The sequence below is a fragment of the Pristis pectinata genome, chromosome 7, assembly GCF_009764475.1.
Source record: "Pristis pectinata isolate sPriPec2 chromosome 7, sPriPec2.1.pri, whole genome shotgun sequence".
Lineage (NCBI taxonomy): Eukaryota > Metazoa > Chordata > Chondrichthyes > Rhinopristiformes > Pristidae > Pristis > Pristis pectinata.
In genome coordinates, this window is record NC_067411.1 from 102,444,505 (window position 1) to 102,469,787 (window position 25,283).

Here is a 25,283-nt window from a genome sequence, read left to right on the forward strand (position 1 = left end):
AGAATAAGAAGGTGGGGGGAGAGGGAAGAGCACACGCAGGCAGGTGATGGGTGAGTCCGGGTGATGGGTGAGTCCAGGTGAGAGGGGGAAGGTAGTGGGTGGGGGAGGTGGAGAAGATGTGGGAGGTGATGGGTAGAAGAGGCAAAGGGCTGAAGCAGGAGGAATCCGGTAGGAGAGGGCAGTGGACCATGGAATAAAGGATGGGGGAGGGGAGGAGAGGAGATGGGCAGGTCATCAAGGCGGGGGAAGGGAGCCACAGGAATAAGGGAAGACAAAGGAGTTGGGGGGTGGGGTGGGGGGAGAAAAAGAAGGGGAGGGGTTACCAGAAGTTAGAGAAATCGCAGGTTGGAGACTCCCAAGGCAGAATATGAGGTGTTGTTCCTCCAACCTGCGTCTGGCCTCAGCGTGGCAGTAGAGGAGGCCGTGGATAGACACGTCAGTAGGGGAGTGGGAAGAAGGTGGAAGGGCATTATAGTTTGAGCTGAAAAGCAACTTCATTGCTTAAGAAGTTTGAAGACGTTTTCAAATCCTTTGGCAGCAGTTTTCCATGAGGCTTGTTCCTCTGCCTCCACTTCATCATCACTTTCTTTTCCTTGAATTTTAGGTTTGTTGTGATCCAAAGCATCTTCTATTATTTCACCACTGTTTAATGTCACCGACATCCTTGTCAATCTGCAGCCACTCTTGAAAATTTATTCACCAGATATTCTGCAGTCGCACAGTCTAGTAATTCCATAATTTAACCACACACAGTTGCCATTTGCTTGCCTTTATGCACACAAAATCCTTCAAAACTTTATCAAATGACCCTTCTTCAAACATGATAAGATGCCATGGTTTTCACAGAAAACAGAACATAGAACAGCTGAGGAACCGGCTCATGTGAACCACACACAGTGCTGGAGAACTCAGCGGGTCAGGCAGCATCTATGGAAGGAAATGGACAGTCGACATTTCGGGTCAAGACCCTTCATTTGTCCATTTCCCTCCACAGATGCTGCCTGACCCGCTGAGTTCCTCCAGCGCTTTGTGTGTGGCTCCAGATTCCAGCATCTGCTGTCTCCAGTGTCTCCACTGGCTCACGTGTCTGTGCCGACCATGATGCCAAAACTAATCCCATCTGGCTGCCCGTGATCCGAACACCACAGCTCCCTGCTTGTTGATGTGTGTGTGCATCCAGCATGGAATATTTGTACTGAAAATGCCGGATTTTCCCTTTTGTAGTTCATCAACCTTTTCAGAAAGTCACGCCGGGGCAACATTTTTACCTATTGTATCACACCTTGATCCCATTCAATTTGTCACATTAGTGGGGAGAAGAATAACAAAACATAACGATGGTACCGGAGGATTGGAGGGTGGCCAATGTTGTCCCCTTATTTAAAAAAGATAGTAGGGATAGTCCAGGGAATTATAGACCAGTGAGCCTTACGTCTGCGGTGGGTGAGCTGTTAGAAAGGATTCTAAGAGATAAGATCTATGAGCATTTAGAGAATCATGGACTGATTAGGGACAGCCAGCATGGCTTTGTGAAGGGAAGATCTTGCCTCACAAGCCTGATAGGGTTCTTTGAGGAGGTGACCAGGAAGATTGATGAGGGTAGTGCAGTAGATGTGGTCTGCATGGATTTTAGTAAGGCGTTTGACAAGGTTCCGCATGGTCGGCTTCTTCATAAGGTCAGAGGGCATGGGATCCAGGGAGGCTTGGCCTTGTGGATTCAGAATTGGCTTGCCTGTAGAAAGCAGAGGGTTGTGGTGGAGGGAGTGCATTCGGATTGGAGGGCTGTGACTAGTGGTGTCCCGCAGGGATCGGTTCTGGGACCTCTACTTCTTGTGATATTTATTAATGACTTAGATGAGGGAGTGGAAGGGTGGGTTAGCAAGTTTGCAGATGACACAAAGATCGGTGGTGTTGTGGATAATGTGGAGGGCTGTTGAAGCTTACAGAGGGATATTGATAGGATGCAGAGCTGGGCTGACAAGTGGCAGGTGGAGTTCAATCCAGAGAAGTGTGAGGTGGTACACTTTGGAAGGACAAACTCCAAGGCGGAGTACAAGGTAAATAGCAGGATTCTGGGCAGTGTGGAGGAGCAGAGGGATCTGGGGGTTCATAGACACAGATCACTGAAAGTCGCCTCACAGGTAGATAGGGTAGTTAAGAAAGCTTATGGAATGTTAGCTTTCATAAGTCGTGGGATCGAGTTTAAGAGCCGCAAAGTGATGATGCAGCTTTACAAAACTCTGGTTAGGCAACACTTGGAGTACTGTGTCCAGTTCTGGTCGCCTCATTATAGGAAGGATGTGGAAGCGTTGGAAAGGGTGTAGAGGAGATTTACCAGGATGCTGCCTGGATTAGAGAGTATGGATTATGAGGAGAGACTAAGGGATCTAGGACTTTACTCATTGGAGAGAAGGAGGATGAGGGGAGACATGATAGAGGTGTACAAGATATTGAGAGGAATAGATAGAGTGGACAGCCAGCGCCTCTTTCCTAGGGCACCAATGCTCAATACAAGAGGACATGGCTTTAAGGTAATGGGTGGGAAGTTCAAGGGAGACATCAGAGGGAGGTTTTTCACCCAGGGATTGGTTGGTGCATGGAATGCGCTGCCTGGGGTGGTGGTGGAGGCTGATACGTTGGTCAAGTTCAAAAGATTGTTAGATAAGCATATGGAGGAATTTAAGATAGAGAGATATGTGGAAGGAAGGGGTTAGATAGTCTTGGGTGTGGTTTGAAGGGCGGCAGAACATGGTGGGCCGAAGGGCCTGTATTGTGCTGTATGGTTCTATGGTTCTATTAAAAATATTTTCATTTGCAAATTATTCTGCAGGAGTTTGTGTATGGCAGTTATCTAACAAAAGAGCAACTTTCCTGTCTTTAACAGTCCCTTATTTTGGAAACACAAGGGATTCTGCATATGCTGGAATCTGGAGCAACACACACAGTGCTGGAGGAACTCAGCAGGTCAGGCAGCATCTATGGAGGGAAACAAACAGTCGCCGTTTCAGGTCGAGACCCTTCATCAGGACTGCATTTGGTGTGTGTTGCTCCTTTTTTGAATTTGTTCTGTCACACTCGGTACAAAAACATGATGAAGCCACCAAATAAAAGTGTCCTCATCCATCCAGATATTACTCAGAGATTTATAATCAATGAGGAAATGAGTGATACTTTTAAAACATTTTGGCTTTGAATACTTCCCGATAATGATGATTTCACTCAATGGGCTCCTGGGGTATTTGCATACATCAGCAAGGTTAAGTCATCTTTGTTTAGCTTCAAACCACGCCAGCTAAAGTTGTGTTTGAAAGGCAGCTACGTTAACCCTGTTTTGTCAGCATTATGGATTTGCCCAGCTGTCAGATCAATGATCAACAACTAAATTCTTAAAAGTTTCACAAAATCTCTCTGCTGCTTTCGTATCAGCAGATTTCTAGAGTCAAAGAGTTATATATCTCAGAAACAGGCCTTTCACCCAACTCCCCCGTGCTTACTAAAGTCAAAGTCGAGTTTATTGTCAGATGCACAGGTTCATGTGTGCACAGGTGCAATGAAAAACTTACCTGCAGCAGCATCACAGGCACAGAGCATCAGATAAGCAGCATTCACAAGAAAAACCATAAATTAAACACAATCAGAACAAAAATAACAAAGTCCATTTTAGTGCAAAGTGATCAGAGTGGTCACAGTGTTGCTAAACTGTAGTGATGAGGGTTGTGCCGGTTGGTTCAAGAACTGACTGGTTGAAGGGAAGTAGCTGTTCCTGAACCTGGTGGTGTGGGATTTCAGGCTTCTGTACCTCCTGCCCGATGGGAGCCACGAGAAATGTCATGGCCCGGATGGTGGGGATCGTTGGTGATGGATGTCGCCTTCTTGAGGCAGCGCCTCCTGTAGATACTCCCGATGGTGGGGAGGGATGTGTCCGTGATGTATTGGGCTGCACTGCTCTCTGCAGCTTCTTTCATTCCTGTGCATTTGAATTGCTGTACCAGACCGTGATGCAACCAGTCAGTATACTTTCAACAGTACATCTGCAGAAGTTTGTTAAAGTGTTCGGTGACAAGCCGAACCTCCTAAGTAGGTAAAGACACTGGTGCACTTTTCTTATGATTGCATCAATGTGCTGGGCCCAGGACAGGTCATCCGATATGTTAATGCCCAGGAATTTAAAGCTGCTGACTTTCTCCATCGCCAATCCCTCAATGTAGATGTCTTCCTGAGCTAGTCCCATTTGGCTGTGTTTAGCCCTTATCCTTCTAGGACTTTTCTATCCATGTACCCATCCAAATGTATTTTAATCATTGCATTGTATCTGCCACTACAGCTTCCTCTGGCAGCTCATTCCAGATACCCACCACCCTCTTGTGTGGAAAAAGTTGCCCCTCAGGTCCCTTTTAAATCTTTCCCCTCTCACCTTAAATCTATGCCCTCTAGTTTTAGACTCCCCGACCCTGGGACAAAGCCTGTGACCATCCATCTTATCTACTTCCCTCATGATTCTATATACCTCGATAAGGTCACCTCTCAACCTCCTATGCTCCGGGAGGATAAAGTCCCAGCCTATTGAGGCTTTCCTTGTAACTCAAACCCTCCTGTCTCAGTAACGACCTTGTGCTTTCTGTTCACCAGAAATGTCTGGTCTTTGTCATTTTCATTTTTTCATACCATTCCTCTGCCTTTTTCAACCAGCACTGGCCCTGAGAAGCACGCACCCTTTGATTTCTTTGAGGACAACCAGTCAGATAAAACACAATCAAGATCGCCAAGCTTTGCTTTATGCATTGTATGGTGCTTTTCAACATTTTTAGCATTCTCTGAGTTCAGGAAGAACTCTTTAAGCTTTGCACTTTGATTTAATGCCACAAATTGTTGAGGAACCAATTTTGAATTCTTTTATAAGAACATTACAATTGTCACTTTTTTCCAGTCTTACATATTTCCATTTTCTTTTTTAATGTTAGAACAGCACGTTTCCAGTTTGTACCTTAGCCGCGGAGTATTCTGAAGCAATGTAGTGGATAGATGGGAGAAGTGCAGTGCAGTGTAAGAAATAACTGGAAGCAGCCACCACTTGTAGACACACGAGGGACTGAGGGTGGGCTGACGGGAGACGGCACATGAACACAATCTCATCGGAACCCGGCACACCAATTTCAAATTTATGGCTTTGAAAAACTTCTATGAAATTGCTTAATGTTCTTAGAAATTTTTGCTGGTTGCATGAGAATTCTGGATGCATGAATACTGCATAAATGAGAGTTTACTGTGGCTTGTTTCCCCAATTTATGCCCGGTATAAGGACATGACATAACAGAGAAAATAGTTTGAGGATGGGGATGAGAAGACAGCCATTAAGATAGATGGAACCAATAATACGGTATTGTTATGGAACAGAAGGATGTTTTTGATCTTGCAGATTGAACTATGCTATTGGATTGTAAACGGAAATCATGATCATAGAATAGCTTGAAGGAAGGTTCTGGTAACATCAAATCTGTCCAAGTCTTCCAGTTGACTTTATTGCTGCTGTTCTTTCCCTCTATCCCCACATTTTTTCTCCTTGTATTTGTGGAATAACTTTTGAAAGTTATTGTTGAATTCATATCCATTTCCTGATCACACAGTGAATTCCAAATCTAAATATCCTGAATATTGCCACTAATTCTTTTGTAAGGCTGCTTAAATTTATGGTTTCCCGTTAGCAATCCTTTTATATAAAAAAAGTCTCTATTTCCTTTATTTAAACCCTTCATCTTGAGTATGCTTTTCAAATCTTTGCTCTTCTCTACTTTGAAGGTGAGCAATTCCATCCATTTCAATCTATTCACATAACTTATCTCTGGAGCCATTTGAGTAAATCTCTCCGGTACCTCTCAAATACCTTAACGTTCTTTCTAGATGGGTGCTCAGTTTTAAAACAATTCCTCACTTGAGACCAAACTAATGTTGCGTATAGATTTAATGCAACATCTTGACGTTTGTACTCCCTTCGGTTTGTTTTTTCAAGACTAGGTCAGCAGGTAACAGGGAATTCAAAGGTCTACTCCAGGTACAAGAACTGTAAAAAGGATTTCCACATGATTGGTGGAACTGACTAGGGACTAAAAATGAGATCTTCTGATGGAGGCAGAAAACGTGACTGGGTATTTTGTCTTGGAGTTCACCAAGGAAGGAGACTTTGTGAAAGCCTTGGTAAACTATGAACACTTGCAGAATCTGATAAAACTATATGTAAAAGCTATATACAAAGTAAACAGTGAGGAATATAGTGAAAGACTTCAAGAGAATACATATCTAATGGTGGAATGGATGGACACAAAGCAGGTGAAATTCAAAGCAGGAAAGTATTGGGTTATATACTTTAGTTCACTTGTTCTCTATACCTTGCCCAAGCTGACATCTGGTTCATGTCATCTTCCCCCCTTTTGCTGCTTTGATTTGGCTGTGACCACCATGTGGACATAACCCAGTCTGTACCTAAATCAAATCCACCTTCAAAGGCCATCCAGTGCTTCATGAAAAATCCATCCAAATGAGAATCAGGTTTATTATCACTGACATATGACGTGAAATGTGTTGTTTTGCAGCAGCAGTACAGCGCAAAGACATAAAAATCTATAAATTACAAAAAGAAATAAATAGTGCAAAAAAAAAGGAATAATGAGGTAGTGTTCACGGACCATTCAAAAATCTGAGGGCGGAGGGGAAGAAGCTGTTCCTGAATTGTTGAGTGTGGGTCTTCAGGCTCCTGTACCTCCTCCCTGATGGTAGTAATGAGAAGGGGTCATCCATTGGTCTTTGACTCTAATTTGCCTGAACCATATCCCTGTTCAGTTTACTGAAACTAACCTTCCTCCACCGAAGTATTTATGTTCTAGATTCCTCCTCGTCTTTCTCAATAACTGTTGTAAATGTTGCAGTATTATGATCACTATTCACCTGATGCTCACCACAGGTGGCAGACTCCATTTCACCACCTTCAGTTGTCAAGATTAGATGCAGCAATGCCTGTATCTTCATTCACTGGAAAACACACTGATACGAAAATTCTCTTGAGCACACTTCGCAAATTCCTCCTCTTTTCTGCCCTGAACAAAAATCAATGCAGAAATAATGAAAGTCTCCCATTATCTCTACCCTATAGTTCTTGCACCTATCAATAATTTCACTGTAAATCTTCCCCTCCATCATCTCGGTGTAGTTTACAGGCCAGCACCAAGTAGCATCCAAGCCCCTTATTTATTTCTCAGCTCCAACAAAGGTTCAGTCTTTGACCCCTCAAGGATCTATGCTGCAGAACTCTGTCAAAACTGCAACCCTGATAGTTCCATTCTATATTTTCTGTGCACTTTGCGATATTAACTATGCAATCCATTGAATTTTCACCAGTGCATCTTATTTCCATGTGACAGTGCCTGTAGCTCACCAAACGTATTAACCATCTACTGGGAACTTACCTGAGACATCATCAGTTTCTTTGTATTGCCACCTCAAGTCAAGCTGAGTTTATTGTCATTTGCATAAGTACAGGTACATACAGATGTAGTGAAAAACTTAATTGCAGCAGCAGCATCACAGGCACATAGAGACACAATATTCACAAGAAAAAACAAACCAAACATAAATTATACCAGAAAGAATACAATTAGAACAAAAAGAAATAAAATCCATTGGAGAACAAAGTGCTCATGGTATAGCAGAATGTAGCTCAGTACAGCAACACAATGACACCTGATATTGTGCTTCTAAATATGACAGTCATTCTCAGCACACTGTGCATGTTTGTTTTGGGTCTTGAGTATAGTGCCCTCCAGATTACTTCTGATGCCTGGCATTGCACATTTTAACCAGGCAAAGGTTAGAATGGTCAATGTGTACCCAAGAACTGCTGTACGTGGGAAGAGATGATGTTTGTGTTTTTGGAGTGATTTTTAAGTTGAAGCAAACTATATAAAAAGTAAGTCTTTACCTGAGTATCACTTCATTTGCTTGGGACAGAGAAGCTTATCTATGAGGAATGATTGGGTAGAATAAAGGAAACCCTGGAGATTTAATCATCTGTAAAATTATGACTGACCTGGATAGTGTGAAGGAGGAAGAACTTACTTCCTTTAGCAGGGAGCGTAGATTTGAGTTAAAAGATTAGTGGGGAAATGAAGAGAAATAATTTCTCCCTGAAGGGTGGTGAAGGCTTAGACTTCACTGCCTGAGTTTGGTTGAGACAAAAACTGTCATCACATTTATCAAGTACTGGATAAGGGCTTGGAACCTTCACCTACAATGCCATGAGTGAGTTGGAGATTGGGATTAGTTTAAAGAGCTTTTTTATTGCAGCATGGATAAAATGGACCAAATGGCAGCAACAGGTGCAAGGTATTTAGTGTGACGCACTGCCCTTTGGGAATGCATGAATGAAATATTGAGGAACCTCTCTTGTGAAAGTGCGAAAGGAGGTTCTATGTGGAGGCTTCAATGAAAAGTGTCCGTGAAAGGACAAGCCTTGAATAGGTAATGCATTTAATGAGCACCTGAAAAATACTCATCTTACAGAACTGAAGATTTAAAAACTGGGTCAAAACCCTGGAACTCCCTCCCTAGCAGCATTGTGGCATTCCCACATCTCAAGGACAGCCGCCGTTCAAGAGAGCAACTCAGCACCAACTTCTTAAGGGCAACTAGTGGTGGGAAATTCATTGTTGGCTAGAACTGTGAAACCCCCATCCCTTGAACAAATACAAATGCAATAATAACAACGGAGGGATGTGGTACAGTGAATGGTGAGGTTTGCACAGCTCTGGGAACAATATTCCTGGCTCCATTATCTTCAGGAGGAGTACAGAGGGGTAATGGAGCCTGATAACGTCGGTAAAGCATCTTGTCGCAGTACTAAGTCCACAGATGTTCAGGCAGAATGCAATAGGAAAGGAGTTCAGAAATAAGAAGGGAAAACTGCACAGTTCTGAATGATGCCGGTAATTGACGACTGGAGAAGGGATGGAAGTGGAGGCCTGCAGACAGTTAGGGACAACGAAGCAAAAATAAGTGAGCACTTTTAACTAAGGTGATTTTAACTAATAAGAGGGAAAGACTAGAATAAAGGTAATGCAGGCATTTAAAGTGAGGAATGCTTTTTGGAATGCATTGGGGGCTGGTTTTGGGTCGGTATGCTTCCAGTTCAACAATGAAAGACACTTGATTTGGTTCAGGAAATGAAGCAGTACTTGGTGTAGTTCTGGCAAGTAACTGATCGGGATAGAACAACAATTGGTTAAATATGGACACGGCATAGGTTCATTGTAAGAGCACATTTGAGAGTCAAAGATACGGGTGTCAGACTGGAAAAAGACAAAATCAGCAAGATGAAAAGCCCAAATAAACAGAAAGCTATCTAGCAGCTGGCAGATCAGGAGTGAGAAATCTTCAAATATAAAATACTCAGTTTTATAAAGCAAATACATAAGGCAGAAGAGAGCTCATTAAAACTTGGGTTCTGTAGGTATATCAGGAGTTTCAAAGTAAATGAAAACTTAAAAGGAAACAAAGATTAAAGATAGGGTTAACATTGCTTGAAGATAATCATGGAGAATATGGTAAAGAGTTGTTAGAAGGGCTGAGGAAATATGAAAAGTCAAGAAGATAATATAAACAAGTGTTTTATGTATAGAAAATATATAAGGGAATTTGAGAGATGAATAAAGGAATTGGACTTATAGAGGGTGAATGTTTGTTGGAGATACAAAATACTTTGCACTGATATTTACATGTGGTTGTGAAAGGGAGAACGTAAATGTTCAGAAGATAGGTTCGGAGCAATTAGCAAAACTAACAATTGGTTAGGAATAAAATAGTGGCATTCAGGTGAGTTTCATCCCAAGGTCCTAATGGTATGTGTCCCTGGGCATTGAAAAAAACCATAGCATGGGTGAAAGGTTCAGGTTAAATATTTACAATCTTCTATGTATGCAAAGTGTCACCAGGAGCTGAGAGCAAACAACTTGACACCTGTTCAAGAAGAATAACCAGAAATCAGTTGGTCAGGTGACAGTCGTGCTCACACATTTGGAATCCTTAATTTAAGGTAAAATTAGCAAAGGTTGCAGTTGTATTGGGTAAAAATGAAAATCCAGAATGGATTTAGGGCAAATATTGGATAATTTAAGAGAATTTTTTAAATGACCAGTTACAAAAATTCAAGGAAAGGAAGTTGTTTTGAAGAATAAATTGACATTTACGAATGCATTTGACATACTTTACGTGCTACAAAAATTCAGCCTTTCTTGCAAGTGTAAATCGATAGACAGGAAGCAAAGCTGTGGTAAATGGAGGAGCATTGGTTGTGTTATGCCCCGCAGATTTAATGCTGGGCATGCTTTTGCTCACGGTTTATTTTGGAGTGTGAAAGGTGGCAAACAGTGAAGAGGGGTGCCAGAAGTTTTAGGAACATGTGGGCAGATTAGAGGAATGTATAGACCGGTTGCAAATCATTGTGGATCAGCATGATGTATATTTTGGTGAAACAAGAAAGGACTGGGAGTATGGTCCTACCTCCTGTGCCCGTGACGTGTTGTTCACCTTTGCTTCCAAGGCATGGTTTTGCCATGATGCACCAATCCACGCCTGTCATCCAATGTTCAGAGGTTGGAGCTCTGATCTTCCTATCGATGCTACTGCAGTAAGAGAGTCCTTTCTGCTCTCATAAGAATGGTCACTTGCCAGATGTCAACTCGGCATTCGAGGACAGAGCTCTCACCAGGGCAATGGGAGTAAACTTCCAATTGTAAAATATGGACAGGTGCAGATGAATCAAGAACTAGAGGACATAGGTTTGTGAGAGGGGAAAGATTTAAGAGGAATTTGAGGGGCAACTTTTTTACACAAAGGGTGATATCTCTGTGGAATCAGCTGCCAGAGGAAGTGGTTGAGGCAGGTACAATAACAACTTTTAAACGACAGTTGGACAGGTACATGGAAAGGTTTAGAAGGTTATGGGCCAAACACCGGCAAATGGGACTATCTTGGATGGGACATCTTGGTCGGCATGGACTAGTTGGGCCAAAGGGCCTGTTTCCGTGCTGTATAATTCTATAACTCTGTGAACAGAGATTCAGATACAAAACATCCTAGAAGTGAAACTATAGCTTAAAAAAGATCAGAAAAAATTGTGATGTATGAATGGAGGGCAAATATGAAGCTAAACCATCATTTCAGTGAGGTGGTGCGGCCTTTATCGACAGCAGGCCCTCGGACAGCTCATCCAATGACCTACCTCAGGCTTTTTATCAACCTGTTTCTGTCAAAGGCCTTTGAATTATTCTTAAACATCTCTGACGATTAGAGATCTTTAAGAAACAGTTCAAATGGCCTTAAATATTTTTAAAAAGATAATAAATCAAATTCTAAGTACTTTTATAGTCTTAGTTAACTAAAAACCATCAAGAAAAATCAAAGTAAAAAAAAATTATTCACTCACCATACTTGTCTATTCACCCTGGGTCAGTAATCCCACTCATTAATGGTGTTGTGCTGTACACGCACCCACCGTGGTTGGTGTGAAGTTGAAGGGCTGGATATGTTTTGCACATGATCCCTCTGCTGAGCAACTCCCTGCTCCACCACTGTGTTGATTCCAGCGGGGGAGCGTGAGGTCAGACTTGAGGAGCTCCCTATGGAACAGTCGACAAGAACTGGTCCCACTTACTTGTATGGAACGTGGACAGATTTTGAAGCATTAAACACGTGGACAGTGTGCAGTGTGCATCCACCAGGGTGGTGGCAGGAATGAAAGAAAGATTTGAATTCATGTTGTGGCTTTGAAAGCCTCAAGACATTTCAAAGGGTTTCACAGGCAATGAAATCCTCTTGAAGTGTTGTCTCTTGTAATTTTACAAAGGTGGCAGCCGTTTTGTGCACAGCAAACACCCTCAGACAGCAATGTGCTGCTGACCAGATTGTCGGTGTTTTATAATGTTGATTGAGAGATGAACATTGGCCAGGACATGGGAAAGAACGCCACTGCTCTTCTTTGAAGTAATACCGGATGATCTTTTCCTTCACCTGAGACAGAGCCTAGTTTTAATATCTCATGAAAAGGCAGCACATCTGATATTTGGGTGACCCTCGCTGCCTAAATATTTGTTCTAAAGTCTATGGAGAGGGATTTATTCCCACAATCTTCTAACACAGAGACCAGAGAGTTACCAACTGAGTCACAGCTGACACTGAAGTGGAGACTTGACACACTTGGCATTTTCATTGCAACAGGGGTGTCTATTGAGATTTAATAGAGCTTTATAAACCATAGAGCATTTCCATACAGGGTACTGGGAAACATTGCTGCTTTCAATTATAGTCAGTGATGAGTGATCACCAATTAAAATTATAATTGAGAGAGTGAGGAGTGGATTAAGAAATGTTCATTTATGCAAGCATTTGCTGGAACAAAGAATACTTTGCCAAGGAGTGGTTCTAATAGAAACCATTGCATTTTTTGGAAAATAAAGATGTGAAAGATGCCAAGGCACTGTTTTGAAGAGTAAGGAAATTCTTCCCACTTTCTTTCCCTGTATTCATCTTACAAGTACTTCTCTTTTCCCTGCCTCACCCCTCCCCTTTTCCCCACCCCGCTCCCTTCTCCCTGATTTCCCTCTACTCCCTCTCCCATCTCCCGCTCTGTTCTCTCCCCCTCCTCTACCACTCTTACCCCTTCCCCTCGCCCCCTGCTTCTCCAACCCTACTTTTCCTTTTCTGTCTCTCCTCCCTCCCTTTCACTCTTCCCCTGTTCTCACCCCTTCCCGGCCGCCCCCCCCCCCCCCACTGTTCCACCTTCTTGCCCTGCATCCTTTTACCTCTACACATTCCCTCCTCTTTTCTGTTCCTTTCATCACAATATGGAATCCAGTTTTGAGGACTGATGATCCATTGTAATAAATCAAATGTATTAACTGTTTGAGTCCATTGGTCTACCGTGAATTCTTTTTTTGCATTTTTACACAACATGAAATGCACCGGTTGATTTTTTTTTCCTTGCCTATTTTTTTTTCTGTGAGCCTTGCGATGTTGCCAGCATGTCCAGGATCTTACCTCTCTGGCCACTTGGTATTTATAATGTAGAGAATGTTGTGTATTCGAGGAATGGTGGAAGGGCAGGGATAAAAATGAGTATTTTTCCTAATTGCTCTGGAGAAATCGTGTGCTGTTTTACCTGTGCAGCTATATTCTTTTGGTCAATCTGATAAACTTTGTAAATCATCATCAAGGACATTCGCTTTGTACTAAAGCTTTCTCTTTCTCACTTCTGATGAAGGGTTTTCAACCAGAGGTGCAAGTTCTGCTTCTCTTTTCACATATGCTACCTGAGTGTTTCTAGTGTTCCCTTCACCAGCCCCTTCCCCTTGCGCTGTTGTGTTGGGAACATAAGAGCGGTTTGACCTATTGTTTTATTTTTACTCCGTTCATTTGCCACCCTTCTCTGTCACTGTATTGCCTGGACGTGGTAATTCTCCAGGCTGAGACCAAAACTCTGAAACCTCTTGACTCCTGAATGGCACATTTCCAGAGACTCTGCTGTGGTTTGGAAATCTGAATCTTGGAAAACCGCTTCAAGAATTCCCCTTCTTGATTGTTGTCCCATTTTGACTTTCAAAACAGCATTGGATAGGAGATGGGACATGATACATGGCTGTAAACCGGGGAAATTCACCTCAAGCACTGACTAAACAAGTGAAAAGCAGATGGTTGGTAAGCAAGTGACTGCTTAAGTTCCCTCTTCTTGCTTACTGATGTTTGGATAGACAGATGGAGCAAAAGCCACCCTACTGAAAGCAATGCGAAGGGTATGATTAAACAATCTTTACAAGAGTGCATTTTTCAGCTACCACTGTCCCCAGGGAAAACACACACACAAAAAAGTTGGGAAGTTCGCCAGACTGGCCTGGAAGCCAACCACTGCTATGTACTAGGTGCTAAACTGTTCCACATTTAATGCATATCAACAAAGTGTGGTGTCTGCAGTGTGGAAGCTGTAATATGGAACCCAAAAACAGCTTTTGAAATGTTTTGAGAAAGCCTAGCAACTGAATTGAAAATGTAATATCCACCATTCTTGTTGCTGGAGTGTCTTGTAAGGTTAACTATGAAAACTGAATTTCAGGTTTAATTTATGAACATTGTGTATTGATGTTGTATAGTGTGTGAAGATCCTGCTTATTAACGAGAGCATGCATTCACGTAGACCTCAGTATAGCTGAAACCCCATCATGGCCAGGATTTTTGGATCAGTGGTGAATCAACAAATTTTGCAATTTACTTTACACACTGATTTGGTCACAGCTGGAATATTTTGTGCAGTTCTTGTTGCTACGCTATAGGAAGGACACAACTGTGCCCGGCTGGGGCGCTGGTCGGGTCTGCTCCGGGCGATCTCGTACCGGGGCAGGGCGCTGGTCATCAACCAGCTGGTGGCCTCCATGCTGTGGTACTGGCTGGCCACGCTGGTGCCGCCCAACGTCTTCGTCGCCACCACCCGGAGGAGGTTGACGGACTTCTTCTGGGGCGGCCAGAGGCACTGGGTCTCCGCGGCGGTCCTGAGTCTGCCGTCGGCGGAGGGGGGTCAGTCGCTGGTGTGCGTGCGCATCCAGCTGGCGGCCCTCCATCTCCGGGCGCTGCAGAGGTACCTGTACGCGGAGAATCCCCCGCGGTGGCATGCGCTGGCCACCTACTTCCTCCGCCGGGGACGCTGCCTCCGGGAGGGGGCGCGTCTCCCCGTGGCGGGCGTCGGCCGAGCCGCCCCGCGGGAACTGCCCGGGTTCTACCAGGATCTGATGCGGGTGTGGGGTGCGGTGTCGCGCGGCGAGCGCGTGGGCGCTCCCCCTCCGGTCGCGGCGGGCGCCGGGGGGGTCCCAGCCGCGCCGGCGCTGGCCCCGGCCCCGCCGGAGTTGCTGGTCGGGCCCAGGGCCCGGCGTCTCTCGCGGGAGGCGGCGTGGCACAACCTGAGCCGCCTGGCGGACACGCCGACTGTGCCGTTCTGCGAGGCGCCAAGGCGGTTCTTGTACGGGCTGCTCCTGCACACCTTTCACTTCCTCGCCTTGGTCTGCCGGCCGGACATGCCGTGGTGGTCCGTCTTGCCGGCGGGCGGCGAGGGCGGTCCCCGGTGGGGGTCTCTGTACGCGGGAGTCCTCCCGCTGTACATCGGGGACCTGGGTGGAGGGTGTTGCACCGGGCCGTGCCGTGGAACCGATTCTTGAGCCGGTTCACCGACACCCCAGCCGCCTGTCACTTCTGCGGCCGGGAGGAGACGGTGTACCACGCGTACGCGGAGTGCGAGAGGTTGCAGCCCCTCTTCAAGTATCTGAGGGGGCTGCTGCTGAAGTTCTGGTTGCACTTCAGCCCGACGCTGTTGGTCTACGGGCACCCGGTGCGGCGCGGGGAGGGGCGCGCGGCGGATCTCCTGGTGGGTCTCCTGCTGGGCCTGGCCAAGCTGGCCATCCACGGGACACGTCGGCGGGTGGCCGAGGGTCCCGGCAGGTCGGCCTGCCTGCTCGTCTTCCGCGCTTACGTGTGCGCGCGTGTGCATCTAGAGAGAGAGCACGCAGTTTCCGCGGGCACCCTAGCCGAGTTCCGCGCTCGGTGGGCCCCTCGGGATCGCGTGTGTCGTGGACGGTACAGACGCGATTCTTATTTGAAGTGTCGCGTTGACGGGTGTAGAGTCGCGTGTGTGTTTCGGTAGTATTAGTTTGCATTCTCTACCGTAGTATGTCGTTGCGTAGTTTCTTCTTTTCTGTATTAGATGTAATGTATTGACACTGGTTGTCTTTTGTAGTGCTTTTAGTGAATAAATGTTTATTATTAAAAAAAAAAGGACACAACTGTACTGCAGAGGGTATAGAGGACATTCACTGGGGTATATTATGGGATGGAGCACTTCAGTAGAGACTGGACAGGTCTTCCTTGGAGCAGGGAAGACTGAAGAGGAACCTGATAGAGGAGGTTGGAATTATGAGGGGACGTAGTTAGGATAGGCAGTAGGAAACTTGTCCCTACAACGAGCAGTACAAAACTAGAGAGTATAGGTTCAGGGTAAAAACCAGAGAGGTTCTGAGGAGGAAGGTTCTCATTCAGATGGTGGTTGGAATCTGGAATGCACTGCCTGTGGTGGAGGCAGAGGCTTTCACAACACTCAGGACAGATCTGGACAAGCACTTGAATTGCCAAGGCGTGAAACGCTACTGAGCAAGTGCTGGTAAGCGGGATTGATGTAGCTAAGTACTGAGTGGTCAGCATGAGGCTGGTGGGCCAAAGGGCCTGTGTCAGTGCTGTTTGACATATTTATCTGGATCTGTGGGCTTCTTGCCCAACTAGAGAGACAAAACAGAGTTCTGATGCAGGCTCTTTGATCTGAAACATAAGCTCTGTTTCACCTTCCACTGATGCTGTCTGACCTGCTGAGGTTTTCCAGCAGTTTCTATTTTCATTTGAAAACACAGTGGTGTCTGGAGCTTGTGTGAGTCGGGACAGTATTGTTTTCTTCACCATTCAGATGATGAATCTTTACTTAAACTGGATCCTCTTCTTAAAACTTTTTCTCCTATTCAGTTTCTTGCAACATTTGCACCAAGGATTGCAAAGTATTCTTCTATTTCCACTGGCATCAGGGAAGTGTCGCTCGCTGACCAAACTCTCACTGTATCACACCTGATAACCAGGAATGTTGTTAACAGTATTCTGACTCTGCACTGTCACAGCTCATTTCATTGGACCAAAAAGCACTCTCTAATTAGGCACAGTCTTGATCACAGTCTCAGCTCTAGAGTAACCAGCAAAAAAACTGATCTAGTGTGAAAATCTGTCTCTTTTTCATCATGTTTTTGGCTGTTTTTGTTTATTTTCAGTGTCTTTTTCCCCCCACATTGTTTCAAATAAAAATGGCCTTGGCTTTGAAATGAGGCAGGAACGGTAGTGTAGTGGTTAGCGTAAAGCTTTACAGTGCCAGTGACCCGGGTTCAATTCCCACAGCTGTCTGTAAGGAGTTTGTATGTTCTCCCCGTGTCTGCGTGGGTTTCCTCCAGGTGCTCCGGTTTCCTCCCACATTCCAAAGACGTACGGGTTAGGAAGTTGTCGGCATGCTATGTTGGCGCCAGAAGTGTGGCGACACTTGCGGGCTGCCCCCAGAACACTCTACGCAAACGGTGCATTTCACTGTGTGTTTCGATGTACATGTGACTGATAAAGATATTTTATCTTATCTTTTCCTGCTATTTGATTGCATCTCTTCTACTGGGAGATGCAAAGAAATATCCTTCCACAGAGACAAATAAGATTAAAAGGCAAAATAAGGCAGCCTATAGTTGGCCTTTCCTTATGTAATCAAAAGAAATAATTGCATTATTATTTGGCCTTTCATATCCTCAGGACACCCTAAAGTACTTTGCAATGATGAAGCTTTGTATTTAACTGTGACTATTATAATAACATGACAGTTATCTTTTCACCAGTTACCATTTTTTATCGACGCCATTGCAGAAAATGTTGAATTTCTAAGTCAATGGTTTAGTTTTAAGTGTGTACTGACGCACTTTTCTCTTGTTACATATTTTAAAAATGCAATCATTTCAGTATTATCTTTAGTACTTCATTTAATCAAATTATTATTCTTAGCCTGCATGTGTAATTAACTAATATTTAACCAACGCTTCTCTGAGGTTGGTTAACTTAGCAGAGAGCACTATGCCCACTCGTTTTCTTTGAAATAAAATATCTTCACGTGGCGCACATCTGCGAGAAGGCAACTAAACGATAAATAATTCCAGTTGTCAACCTTTGACCTAACTTAATAAGTGAGGAATTCTAAGGTGGTTTTGGTCTCTGAATAACATATTAAAGTACAAAAGAACCATTAAAAGCACGGTGTCTGAGTTGTATGTCAGAGGCTGAATTTGCAATGTGTTCATCAGATTTATAAAAAAATACTGTTGTTTTAAGGTTGGAAATACTTTTAATGTTTTGTGTTTCAGTTGTTCCGGTGGGTCTGCGTACAATGACTACACATGGTTTAACAAAGATGCCCTGTAGGGAGCATGCCAAGATGCAGAGTACTTTTTCTGACAATGGGGAGACTGGTAGTTAACTTAAACCCATATCAATGTATTACTTTTACTGTTAATAAAAAATGTAAATCAATACCTTTTCCCCTTTATTCACTAGTATTCAAAGTTTTATAGACTTTTATGAAATTTCATGTTACAGATGAAAAATATTTGATTTGGCAAAGTTGTAACTTAAATGTTGATCTCAGAATTTAGATAAGTTGAATGGGATTTGTTTTAATGTCCTCACGTCAAACATTCAAGTCCTCTTTAATTATTTTTCTTGCCAGGAAACCCAGGATTTGAGTTGGGCATGAAATATCCAACCTGCCAGAATTGATCAACAAACCTAATGAATGCCGTGCTGATTCTTAACATTTTCCACTCCCTTCAATCTCAAAAACCACCCCCCCCCACCAATGCTTCAACACACACGCCTACACACACACACACACACACCACAGACACACACACACCACAGACACACACACCAACACACAGACACACACATGCCACTGACACACACCACAGTTACACAGACACATACACACACAGATACACACACACACCACACAGATACACACAGACACACACACCACAGACAGATACACACACCACAGACAGACACAGACCCACACACACGCACCACATAGATACACACACACACAGATACACACGCACCAGATACACACGCACCACACACACACACACACACGCACAGCACAGACACACACCACACACACACACCAGTCCCCTTTCCGTTAGGAATGACTTCTGATGTGGTTTGTGAGGGATCACTCTGTGGCTTGTCTGTAGAAAGCTGTTGGTCATAGTCATTTGGCATTTTTTTCTTCAATGAAGCAACAAGGAGTTAAAAAGTTGTGGAACTCCAGTAGAGAAGACTTGGGATATGTGGCTTGCATATTTTCGGTCTGCCACAACCCCAATTCTCCCCACCATAGTCATGTGAATTGTTTGTCTAACCACAGTAAACACTTTTTTCGCTTTGTTATGAACCTGTTTTTATTTAATTCATGTGGTTAGTTTAGTTTTTTTAAGTTTCTTGTATAGAATAATTTACTAACTTCACAACAAGAGGGTAGCTAGGGAAAGATCCACTCAAGGTCAAAGGAGGGAATCTGTGCTTGGAGCCAGAGGAAGTGGCTGAGGTCCTCAGTGAGTACTTGACATCAGTATTCACCAGGTAGAAGGACATGGATGATGGTGAGATCAGGCTGCAATACGTTGATATTCTAGGAAATGTTGATATTAAGAAGGAAGAGCTGTTGGGTCTCTTGAAGAAACAAAGGGTCTGATGGAATCTATCCCAGGATACTGAGGGAGGCAAGGGGAGGAGATTGCTGGGGCCCTGACACAGATTTTAGTAACCTCTTTAGCCACAGGTGAATTCCCAGAAAACTGGACAGTAGCCAAACTTGTTCCTTTGTTTAAGAAAGGCAACAGGGACCAACCATGAAATCATAGGCCGATGAGCCTTACATTAGTACAGCAACTGCTCTGCCCAGGACCGCAAGAAACCAGAGAGAGATGTGGACACAGCTCAGCACATCACGGAAACCAGCCTCCCCTCCATGGGCTCTGTCTACACTTCTTGCTGCCTCGGTGAAGCAGCCAACATAATCAAAGACCCCACCCACCCCGGACATTCTCTCTTCTCCCCCCTCCCATCGGGCAGAAGATACAAAAGCCTGAAAGCACGTACCACCAGGCTCAAGGACAGCTTCTATCCCACTGTTATAAGTCTATTGAACGGTCCCCTAGTACAATAAGATGGACTCTTGACCTCACAATCTCCCTCGTTATGACCTTGCACCTTATTGTCTGCCTGCACTGCACTTTCTCTGTGACTGTAACACTTTACTCTACATCTGTTATTGTTTTCCCTTGTACTATCTCAATGCACTTTTGCAATGAAATGATCTGTATGGATGGAATGCAAAACTTAGTTTTCACTGTACATGTGACAATAATAAACCAATTTAACAAAGATGATTGACCAGTGTACAGCAGAGGATTTTGTCTACATGGACTTTAGTAAAGCATTTAACATGGTCCCTCCTTGTCCACAAGAGTAAGTTATGTGAGATCTGCACTGAATTAGTAGGTTGGATACAAAATTGGCTTGGTCATAAAAGTCAGAGGGTAGTGGTAGAGAGGTGTTTCTCAGAAGTCTTTGACCAGTGGTGTTCCACAAGGAACTCTATTGTTTGTGATAAGTATCTAAATGATCTGGATGAAAATCTAGGGGTTCTGATTGGTAAGTTTGCATTCAACAAGAAAATTGTTGTAGATAGTAAGGAAGGTTGTCGGAGGAGATAGATCAATTGGAAATTTGGGTGAAGAAATGGCAGATGGCATTTAATCCAGTCAAGTATGAGGTGTTGTGTTTTGGGAGGTCAAATGCAAGAGGAAAGTATACAGTAAATGGCAGGACCCTCAGAAGCATTGAGGTACAGGGATCCTGGGGTGCAGGTCCATAGCTCCCTAAAAGTGGCAACACAAGTAGATAGGGCGGGAATGAAGGCGTACGGCATGCTTACTGTCATTGGTCAGGGCATTGAGCATAAAAGTCAGAAGTCATATTGCAGCTGTATAAAACTTTGGCTAAGCCTCATTTGTTGTGTGCAGTTCTGGTCACCGCATTACAGGAAGGATGGGGAGGCTTTGGAGAGGGTGCAGAAGAGGTTCACCAGGATGCTGCCTCAATGGGAGAGGTTGGACAAACTTGGGTTGTTTCCTCTGGAGCAGAAGAGGCTGAGGGGAGAACTCATAGAAGTTTATAAAATTATGAGAGGCATAGATGGGGAAGACAGTCAAAATCTTTTTCCCAGGGTGGAAATGTCAAATCCCAGAAGGCACAGGTTGAAGGTGAGACTGGGGAAGTTTGTAGAGATTTACAAGGCAAGTTTTCCACACAGAGGGGTAGGTGCCTGGGACACGCTGCCAGGGGTGGTGGGAGCAGCTACAATAACAACATTTAAGAGGCATTTAGACAGGCACGTGAACAGGCCGGGGGTGGAGGGATACAGACCATGTGCAGGAAGATGGGGTTAGTTAGATTGTCACCATGGTCGGCACAGACATGGTGGTCCAAAGGGCCTGTTCCTGTGCTGGACTTTTCTGCGTTCTGTAAGGAAGACCGAAACATTCCATGGTTTTGTGTTCAGTGCCCTCCTCCGATTGGGGGCAAATAGTCTGATTCCACCTCACCCATTCTTTTGGATATCTAATTCTCCCCTAAGGGGCTTCACTTGAAGAGTACATTCTGCACGTTATTTATCCCCTTCTGAACATGCTCCTCAGTTCCCTGATTCTAGTTTATGGTAAATCTCAAGCATAATATTGGTAATCCATTTATCTGCTCCTTTAATCCTTTAACATCTCCTCGAGTCAGTAAATTGTTCCGTGCTCTCCCAAATCTCCTCATCATTCATTAACTTTTTGATGCGTAGAACTTTGGTTTCCCCTTCTGTGTCGTTTTCAACACTGAGTGTCTGAGTTATCACAGGACAATCTGTGCCTCGTGCACCACCTGTGTTTGCATCCTTTCTCTTTGGAGAGGGACATTAGAAGCTTGGGAGGCCTTTCCCACTGATTCTGCTCTCGTGGGGATAGGATCAGGCTCGTTGGCCCCTGAAGGCTGTTCCATCCTCCGTAATTTACAGACTGCCAACTGTCCTTCCACTGCTTCCGGCAGATCAGGTGATTTCCTTGCTGAATAGTCAAAATATCATTTAAAAGAAAGAGTAATACCCAGGACTGATAAAAAGCAAACTTAATTCCTACCTTTTAAATGGAAGATTATCCAAAGAAACCATGAATCAACTGCTTGAAGCTCAGTGATACAAAAGGATGTTTTCTGAACGACTAAATGGCACACATAGAACATCGAACAGTACAGCACAGAACAGGCCCTTCTGCCCACAATGTTGTGCCGACATAGCTAATCCCTCTTACCTACAGAATGCCCACATCCCCCTATTTTCCTCTCATTCATGTGCCCATCCAAGCCCCTCTTAAAAGCCCCCAATGAATTTGCCTCCACCACCCTATTAGGCAACACATTCCAGGCATCCACCACTCTCTCAGTAAAAAACGTGCCCCTGATGTCTGTTCTGATCCTACCCCCTCTCACCTTAAATGCATGCCCTCTGGTATTGGATCACTCAATAATGGGAAAAAGATATTGCTTGTCCACCCTATCTATGCCCCTCATAATTTTATACACTTCCAACAGATCACCCCTCAGCCTCCACCGCTCCAGAGAAAAGAGCCCAAGTTTGTCCAGCCTCTCCTGATAGCACATGCCCTCTAATCCAGGCAGCATCCTGGTAAATGTTGAAATGGAAGATATGTTGGAAAAGCTTGTTGACATGCATTTGCAAAAGTTTAGTAAAAACTTCAACCTTATTGAACTCTTGAAGAAATAATCAAAAGAGTAGACCATGGTGACGTGGTGGATGTGTCGAATATTTGGACACTTGGAAAGTATTTGATGAGATACTGCCTGAGATACTCGTGACAAGCCTCAAAGCACGGTAGAGCCAGATGCAGATAGATAACACAAATGATTGAAAATTAGCGACAAGATGGAAACTGGGGAAAATTAGGGGAATTTTCTTGGGCTGGCAGAAATGGATAATATTTTTCTACACTGAACTACACTTAGACCATTATCAAATCAGGCTGAGGATTTGGGGCAGAAGTTAGAATGATGTAGGGCTGAGCAGATATTGCAAAGGATGAAGGTAAACAGACCTTTAGTCAAGGCAAATAAAATTCAGTGTGAAGTGGTTCATTTTGGTGTTTTGGTTTGAATTAACAATGTACTTGGTTTATATGTTCATTATGAATTTTCATTTCTTTCCTGCACCAGTTTAATTTCTTTTGTGAATGAAAAGCTTTTATTAGCCATATTTCCCAAATAATCAAATTGACCTTTATCAATTGTAGCTATGTTTTATTTTGAGCTGAGCAGATGGTTTGGAAGTCAAACTGCATGAAGTGAGATTTACTATACAGTAATACTTTGAGATGTGTCAATATTTAATTTTGTGACCTGCAACTACTTAATGATTGATGATTTTGTAATGAATTTGTCTTTCAATTAAAATGAGGTGCCAGTGGGAAAGATGAGAAGAACTAAAGGCTGCTACAGTGACAGCTTCAAACTAATATCGATTTAGTACTGCACAAGCCACGTGTAAATGTGCAGAGCAAAATAAGAAAAATAATATTAAATTTACAGTGATGGAGGATCATGTGTTTAAGGTGCAGAGAATTTTAAGTGTTATTAATATGTAATAAATGTTACATTTCTTTAAAATATAATCATCTTAAAACAAGATCCAAACAGACCTAAACTAGGTGTTCTCCATCCATTAGATAACTACACAAGGTTCAGGTGTTAAGAATGGAGGTTACTGGAACTTAAAACATACATTGTGAGAAATACTGAGCAGGTCAGTCCGCATCTGTGCAGGGAGGAACAGAGTTAATGTTGTAAGTCTAAAGCTTAGAGATATAAGTTTTAAGATCCAGAAAAGGTTGGGTGTGGGGGGGAGGAGTTAAGAAAAGAAAGGAAGGGCTGTGACAGGATGGAGATAATGAATGACAAAAGAGAACAAATTATGAGGCATGAGGGATGCTAATGGGACGAATGGAGAAACACCGACCTTGTTCCTTGTCTCATTGCCATCTGTTTGCGTAAAACCATCAACCCTTTGCCACTTCGTTGCTCCTGATGCAGTCTACCAGGTCCTTCATTTCACTCATCTACTCTGTATCGGAAAACATGTTTTATATCTAACTTTTCCTAATACAGATCATTGATCTGAAACATTAACTCTGTTTCTCTCTCTCTAGGTGCTACTGATCTGCTGAGTATTTCCAGATTTCTAACATCATTATTATTTTGCTTTTGGATTATTATTATTTTACCATAGAACAATACAGCACAATACAGGCCCTTCGGCCCACCATTTGTGCCGCCCTTCAAACCACACCTAAGACTATCTAACCCCTTCCTCCCACATATCCCTCTATCTTAAATTCCTCCATATGCTTATCTAACAATCTCTTGAATTTGACCAACGTATCAGCCTCCACCACCACCCTAGGTAGCACATTCCATGCACCAACCACTCTCTGGGTGAAAAACCTCCCTCTGATGTCTCCCTTGAACTTCCCCCCATTACCTTAAAACCATGTCCTCTTGTTTTGAGCTTTGGTGCCCTGGGAAAGAGGCGCTGGCTGTCCACTCTATCTATTCCTCTTAATATCTTGTATACCTCTATCATGTCTCCCCTCATCCTCCTTCTCTCCAATGAGTAAAGCTCTAGCTCCTTTAGTCTCTCTTCATAATCCATACTCTCTAATCCAGGCAGCATCCTGGTAAGTCTCCTCTGCACCCTTTCCAACGCCTCCACATCCTCCCTATAATGAGGCGACCAGAACTGGACACAGTACTCCAAGTGTGGTCTAACCAGAGTTTTGTAAAGCTGCATCATTACTTGGCATTTCTTAAACTCGATCCCACGACTTATGAAAGCTAACATCCCATAAGCTTTCTTAACTACCCCATCCACCTGTGAGGTGAGTTTCAGTGATCTGTGGATATGAAGCCCCAGATCCCTCTGCTCCTCTACACTGCCCAGAATCCTGCCATTTACCTTGTACTCCGCCTTGGAGTTTGTCCTTCCAAAGTGTACCACCTCACACTTCTCCAGATTGAACTCCATCTGCCACTTGTCAGCCCAGCTCTGCATCCTATCAATATCCCTCTGTAAGCTTCAACAGCCCTCCACAGCATCCACAGCACCACTGATCTTTGTGTCATCTGCAAAATTGATAACCCAGCCTTCCACCCCCTCATCTAAGTCATTAATAAATATCACAAAAAGTAGAGGTCCCAGAACCGATCCCTGCAGGACACCACTAGTCACAGCCCTCCAATCCGAATGCAGTCCCTCCACCACAACCCTCTGCCTTCTAAAGGCAAGCCAATTCTGAATCCACACGGCCAAGCCTCCCAGGATCCCTTGGCCTCTGACCTTCTGAAGAAGCCTACCATGCGGAACCTTGTCAAATGCCTTACTAAAATCCATGTAGACCACATCTACTGCACTACCCTCATCAATCTTCCTGGTCACCTCCTCAAAGAACCCTATCAGGCTTGTGAGG

The 25,283-nt window shown here is 44.0% G+C and overlaps 1 protein-coding gene across 7 annotated transcripts in view; it reads left to right on the forward strand.

Moving 5' to 3' along the window:
* Positions 1 to 25,283, forward strand: part of atg10 (ATG10 autophagy related 10 homolog (S. cerevisiae)) — a 202,086-nt gene that overhangs the window by 120,581 nt on the left and 56,222 nt on the right. The gene's annotated exons all lie outside the window — the stretch shown is intronic.